This window comes from Haliotis rufescens, unplaced genomic scaffold, assembly GCF_023055435.1.
Source record: "Haliotis rufescens isolate VD_foot unplaced genomic scaffold, xgHalRufe1.0.p SCAF_16, whole genome shotgun sequence".
NCBI classification, from domain to species: domain Eukaryota; kingdom Metazoa; phylum Mollusca; class Gastropoda; order Lepetellida; family Haliotidae; genus Haliotis; species Haliotis rufescens.
Window position 1 is genome coordinate 17,576,206 of NW_025963846.1, and position 7,101 is coordinate 17,583,306.

Sequence of the window (7,101 nt, forward strand, 5' to 3'; positions counted from 1 at the left end):
TCACCATGAAAACAGCCCATAACTCGCCCCACACTGACAGTCATATTATAGATTTGATACACTTGTTTCAAATTATGCTTGTGCGACAGTTGGTACTCTTTTATCTGTTGATGTATTAGGTTTGTGAGTTTTTGTTCGAGCTGTCATTGAGAGTGTCATTAATCTTGCGTGCGGAAGCTGACTGATGTGTCAGTGACGGCCTTCCCTGTATATGTCACCATCGTCACTCGCAACGTCTACATCTGCTGGAAATGTTAACGTGTTCAACAGACGGAGTTGCACTAGACCACGTGTAGCTGGCGTTGTGTTATGGCGGCTAGGGTTTAATGGGATAGTTTTAATAATTAACTCGTTATTGTATTTGATCTACAGAATAGGGAAGAGGCTTAACGATCTGATATGCTAGACACGTGTGGTCGGTTTAATGTCGAAGGCAAACCTAGCGACAGCGTAGGTAGTAGTGGGATTGGTAGCGGTAGTAGTAGTGGTAGCAGTCGAGGTGCTGGTGGGAGTGGTGATGGTAGTAGTGGTGGTAGCAGTAGTGGTGCTGGTGGTAGTAGTGATGGTAGTAGTGGTGGTGATAGGAGTGGTGGCCTGGGTGGTAGTAGTCGTGGTGTGGGTGGTAGTAGTGGTAGTCTGGGTGGTCTGGGTGGTAGTAGTGGTGGTCTGGGTGGTAGTAGTGGTGGTCTGGGTGGTAGTAGTCGTGGTGTGGGTGGTAGTAGTGGTAGTCTTGGTGGTAGTAGTCGTAGTGTGGGTGGTAGTAGTGGTGGTCTGGGTGGTAGTGGTAGTGGTAGTCTGGGTGGTGGTAGTGGTAGTCTTGGTGGTAGTAGTCGTTGTGTGGGTGGTAGTAGTGGTAGTCTTGGTGGTAGTAGTCGTTGTGTGGGTGGTAGTAGTGGTGGTCTTGGTGGTAGTAGTCGTGGTGTGGGTGGTAGTAGTAGTGGTGGTCTGGGTGGTAGTAGTGGTGGTCTGGGTGGTAGTAGTCGTGGTGTGGGTGGTAGTGGTAGTGGTAGTCTGGGTGGTAGTGGTAGTGGTAGTGGTAGTCTGGGAGGTGGTAGTGGTGGTCTGGGTGGTAGTAGTGGTGGTCTAGGTGGTAATAGCCGTTGTGTGGGTGGTAGTGGTAGTGGTAGTCTGGGTGGTAGTGGTAGTGGTAGTGGTAGTCTGGGAGGTGGTAGTGGTGGTCTGGGTGGTAGTAGTCGTGGTGTGGGTGGTAGTAGTAGTGGTAGTCTGGGTGGTAGTAGTGGTAGTCTGGGTGGTAGTAGTCGTGGTGTGTGTGGTAGTAGTGGTGGTCTAGGTGGTAGTGGTAGTGGTAGTCTGGGTGGTGGTAGTGGTGGTCTGGGTGGTAGTGGTAGTGGTAGTCTGGGTGGTGGTAGTGGTGGTCTGGGTGGTAGTAGTGGTGGTCTGGGTGGTAGTAGTCGTGGTGTGGGTGGTAGTAGTGGTGGTCTAGGTGGTAGTTGCCGTTGTGTGGGTGGTAGTAGTGGTGGTCTGGGTGGTAGTGGTAGTGGTAGTCTGGGTGGTAGTAGTGGTGGTCTGGGTGGTAGTAGTCGTGGTGTGGGTGGTAGTAGTGGTGGTCTAGGTGGTAGTAGCCGTTGTGTGGGTGGTAGTGGTAGTGGTAGTCTGGGTGGTAGTGGTAGTGGTAGTGGTAGTCTGGGAGGTGGTAGTTTTGGTCTGGGTGGTAGTAGTGGTGGTCTGGGTGGTAGTGGTAGTGGTAGTCTGGGTGGTAGTAGTCGTGGTGTGGATGGTAGTAGTAGTGGTAGTCTGGGTGGTAGTAGTGGTAGTCTGGGTGGTAGTAGTCGTGGTGTGTGTGGTAGTAGTGGTGGTCTGGGTGGTAGTGGTAGTGGTCTAGGTGGTAGTAGCCGTTGTGTGGGTGGTAGTAGTGGTGGTCTGGGTGGTAGTAGTGGTGGTCTGGGTGGTAGTAGTCGTGGTGTGGGTGGTAGTAGTGGTGGTCTAGGTGGTAGTTGCCGTTGTGTGGGTGGTAGTAGTGGTTGTCTGGGTGGTAGTGGTAGTGGTAGTCTGGGTGGTGGTAGTGGTGGTCTTGGTGGTAGAAGTGGTGGTCTGGGTGGTAGTAGTCGTGGTGTGGGTGGTAGTAGTGGTGGTCTAGGTGGTAGTAGCCGTTGTGTGGGTGGTAGTAGTGGTGGTCTGGGTGGTAGTGGTAGTGGTAGTCTGGGTGGTGGTAGTGGTGGTCTGGCTGGTAGTAGTGGTGGTCTGGGTGGTAGTAGTCGTGGTGTGGGTGGTAGTAGTGGTGGTCTTGGTGGTAGTAGTCGTGGTGTGGGTGGTAGTAGTGGTAGTCTTGGTGGTAGTAGTCGTGGTGTGGGTGGTAGTAGTGGTAGTCTTGGTGGTAGTAGTCGTGGTGTGGGTGGTAGTAGTAGTGGTAGTCTGGGTGGTAGTAGTGGTAGTCTGGGTGGTAGTAGTCGTGGTGTGTGTGGTAGTAGTGGTGGTCTGGGTGGTAGTGGTAGTGGTAGTCTGGGTGGTATTAGTGGTGGTCTGGGTGGTAGTAGTGGTGGTCTGGGTGGTAGTAGTCGTGGTGTGGGTGGTAGTAGTGGTGGTATGGGTGGTAGTGGTAGTGGTAGTCTGGGTGGTGGTAGTGGTGGTCTGTATGGTAGTAGTGGTGGTCTGGGTGGTAGTAGTCGTGGTGTGGGTGGTAGTAGTGGTAGTCTTGGTGGTAGTAGTCGTGGTGTGGGTGGTAGTAGTGGTGGTCTGGGTGGTAGTAGTCGTGGTGTGGGTGGTAGTAGTGGTGGTCTGGGTGGTAGTAGTCGTGGTGTGGGTGGTAGTCTTGGTGGTAGTAGTCGTGGTGTGGGTGGTAGTAGTGGTGGTCTGGGTGGTAGAAGTCGTGGTGTGGGTGGTAGTAGTGGTAGTCCGGGTGGTAGTAGTGGTAGTCTGGGTGGTGGTAGCAGGGGTGTGGGTGGTAGTAGTGGTAGTCTTGGTGGTTGTTGTAGTGGTGTGGGTGGTAGTAGTAGTGGTAGTAGTGGTCTGGGTGGTAGTAGTGGTGGTCTGGGTGGTAGTAGTCGTGGTGTTGGTAGTAGTAGTGGTGGTCTGGGTGGTAGTGGTAGTGGTAGTCTGGGTGGTAGTAGTCGTGGTGTGGGTGGTAGTCGTGGTGGTGGTGGTAGTAGTGGTAGTCTGGGTGGTGGTAGCGGTGGTGTGGATGGTAGTAGTGGTAGTCTTGGTGGTTGTTGTAGTGGTGTGGGTGGTAGTAGTGGTGGTAGTAGTGGTCTTGGTGGTGTTTTAGTGCTGTGGCTGGTAGTAGTGGTGGTAGTAGTGGTCTTGGTGGTGTAGTAGTGGTGTGGGTGGTAGTAGTGGTCTGAGTGGTAGTAGTGGTGTGGGTGGTAGTAGTAGTGGTGGCAGTAGTGGTCTTGGTGGTGTAGTAGTGGTGTGGGTGGTAGTAGTGGTGGTAGTAGTCGTGTTGGTGGTGTAGTAGTGGTGTGGATGGTAGTAGTGGTGTGGGTGGTAGTAGTCGTGGTGTGGGTGGTAGTCGTGGTGGTGGTGGTAGTAGTGGTAGTCTGGGTGGTGGTAGCGGTGGTGTGGATGGTAGTAGTGGTAGTCTTGGTGGTTGTTGTAGTGGTGTGGGTGGTAGTAGTGGTGGTAGTAGTGGTCTTGGTGGTGTTTTAGTGCTGTGGGTGGTAGTAGTGGTGGTAGTAGTGGTCTTGGTGGTGTAGTAGTGGTGTGGGTGGTAGTAGTGGTCTGAGTGGTAGTAGTGGTGTGGGTGGTAGTAGTAGTGGTGGCAGTAGTGGTCTTGGTGGTGTAGTAGTGGTGTGGGTGGTAGTAGTGGTGGTAGTAGTGGTGTTGGTGGTGTAGTAGTGGTGTGGGTGGTAGTAGTGGTGGTAGTAGTGGTGTTGGTGGTGTAGTAGTGGTGTGGGTGGTAGTAGTGGTGTGGGTGGTAGTAGTGGTGGTAGTAGTGGTGTGGGTGGTAGTAGTGGTGTGGGTGGTAGTAGTGGTGGTAGTAGTGGTCTTGGTGGTGTAGTAGTGGTGTGGGTGGTAGTAGTGGTGGTAGTAGTGGTCTTGGTGGTGTAGTAGTGGTGTGGGTGGTAGTAGTGGTGTGGGTGGTAGTAGTGGTGGTAGTAGTGGTGGTGGTGGTATAGTAGTGGTGTGGGTGGTAGTAGTGGTGGTAGTAGTGGTCTTGGTGGTGTAGTAGTGGTGTGGGTTGTAGTAGTGGTCTTGATGGTAGTAGGTGATGGTAGTGGTAGTCTGGGTGGTGGTAGTGGTGGTGTTGGTGGTAGTAATGGTGGTCTGGGTGGTAGTGTTGGTGGTGTGGGTGGTAACGGTGGTGGTCTGGGTAGTAGTAGTAGTAGCTGGGTAGTAGTAGTAGTAGTAGTAGTAGTAGTAGTAGTAGTAGTAGTAGTAGATGTGGTGTCGTATCCTAGCAGTCGTGAAAAAGATCCACCGATGACACCGTTCTAAAACCAACAGTGATGTAGTCGGGTCCGTCGTTGAAGCTGTTGTCTGGGCGGCCGTCCACTCAGGCTCAGTGTCTGGAGCAGCTTCCGACATGGCCCTCTGGACCAGTTCATTAGATGGATATATCGCCATCACACACAGCCAGGGCCTCCGCCTGGACCACACCACCAGATGGGACAAATCAGGATTCGATGACGTGTTCAAGCAGTTGTGATGTTAGCGTGTAATTTCCCTAGATGTTGGACAAATCTATCCCAAACGCTGCCTGGTAACTGCAGCTCATCACCTCCCAATTTTAATCAAAGTCATATATTATTTTCCGAAAGTCTCGTGTTGGCTGTATACACAGACTAATGGTACGCCATCGATATCCAGTAATTGGCCCACAAGTCAGATGTAAGGGTGTACCCGAGTTAGTTTGGCGGCTACGTCAAGCTAATAAACGCAGCAGCGTGGTTACATGGCCATTTGTAAGCCTGTATTGATCACCGTATCGCGAAATAGATCTGATCAGTTGTTCCGATAGCAGTTTGTGTCGAGTTGGGCGTCATGCCACGCCAACAGGGCCTTGACGGCGGCGAACAAAAGCTACTTAAACCACCATTCAGCGGGAGGCCTACCAACACGCAGAGCCGGGCTGTGTTGCTGTTGGGAATGAATATTAGACGGAGGCTTGCGGTTGTTTTAATATGAACACATGCCTAAACCCCCTAACCCCTCGCCTTAACGAAGAAGTTAGGTGACCTGGGAGAGAGAGAGGGAGAAAAAAAGAGAGAGAGAGAGAGACAGACAGACAGACAGACAGAGGGGGGAGAAAGAGACAGACAGGCGGACAGAGAGGGGGGACAAAGAGACAGACAGACACACAGACAGAGAGGAAGGTGGTGGTACAGAGAGATGGAGAGAGGGGAAGGGATACAGAGTGAGGAGAGAGAGAGATAGGGGGGAGAGAGAGGGATACAGAGAGGGAGAGCGAGACGTACGGTCAGTTCACAAGATTTTTAACAACCCAAGGCCCATGCACCATTATTGCATCTGTATGGCCATCAAGTAGTGCCAAATCTGCGATGAATGTATCTGGATTCACGCCGACCTTGTGCTTGGAGCCGTTCATGTAACAGGTATCACGATACAATACACGCACGTCCTTGTTGTTTTTACGATCGTCAAGTGTTCGCAGAGTGATCGCCATCTTGTCACTGATGTGGCTTGTCGTGTGCGTCGTCATCCATGCAACATGATACATACTGACAGATGATGACGTCATTGTTGACATGTTCAAATTGTTGTCAATACAGAAAGCACCATTTCCGCACAACAGACATTCCTAAAACATCTCTAAGTATAAATAAAAAGATGTTGTTTATATAATACCCATTTTTTAGATGAGGAATACAAATAAAAGTATATGTTCGGCAAAAGAGAACATTCTAACACTGTACATGAAATCAGAAAAAAAACTATATATTGTAACGTGGCGTTAATACGATAACATTCCCAGCAATGTTCGGCTTCACATTGATGAGCGGTATCAGGAAATATCATCAACAGTCGACCTTGACAGAACCGCCCTTATTTCCACCGTATTTCCTTCGTTAAAGGATATCGACATCCGGCCACATATGATAAGGGTCCAGCACCAGCTGGCTATATGTGCACCATATTATCCCAGCCGGCGAGGATGGCAGCAGTATAATTAACGGGCTAATTATTGATGCTCGTTCTGAATGGCGAAACACTTAATGTTTTTCTCCGTTGGTATGTTACCAACTTCCGTCCCATCCCCATGATACACGCCATGTTAGGCATGTTAGTAGACTAAAATCTAGTCTCTGAAATGAACATATCGTACATAAAAAAAACAGTTGTTCAGTTATCTTAATAAAAATATAATAAAAAGGAGCCCAGTGACATTCCTGATACTGCAGTGATCTAGACTTGCCAAACATTATAGACTTGCATGGGCTGTATTTGATATATATTTGTATCAGGGTCTGTAAGACAGACTAGCATGTTAGCTACTCGTCTTCAAGTATTTTTCGTTGTGAGCTTCCTTCAAAACCCGTCATACCTCAGTGTGATACTATACCGGAAGAGGTGAGGTGAGGTGAAATGGGGTTTAACGTCGCGTCCAAGATTATTGCACTTATATAGCGACGTGCATGCACGTGTGTGTGTGTGTGTGTGGCTGCTTGTACTAGACCGGACTAATGTCGATTTATAGTGCTAGCTCACTGAGATACCATGCCGTAGATTAACATGAATACCCCACTCAGACACACTATACTGACTCCGAGCCGACCAGTCCTTGTTTTAGCCCCTTAATGCCGAGCGCCAGACAGGGTAACAAGTATCATCTTTGAACGTCTTTTGGTAAAACGCGGCCGGGGATCGAACTCCGGACCTTCCGCTCTCCGGGCGGACGCTCTACCACTAGACCACGGAGGCGGTCATACCGGAAGAGGCCTGTTAGCACGAGGAGCTTGTAGTACCCCCAAAACCCTACTGTTCCGTTGTATACCACGCTTCACATGCAGGGGCGGATCCAGCATTTTTAAAAGGGGGTGTCTAAGATATGATCCGCCTATTATATATACACGTGCTACACCTTCTGCACGAGTTTAATCTATATTTATAACATATTCAAATAATTCCTTATTTAAAAACTAAAATAATGAAGAATCGAATTCAAGGCAGATAAATGCAAGAATA

The 7,101-nt window shown here is 49.9% G+C and overlaps 1 pseudogene; it reads right to left on the reverse strand.

The window, feature by feature from the left end:
- Positions 1 to 402: 402 nt before the first annotated feature.
- On the reverse strand, positions 403 to 3,162 carry LOC125380967 (annotated as a pseudogene).
- Between the last annotated feature and the right edge of the window lie 3,939 nt (positions 3,163 to 7,101).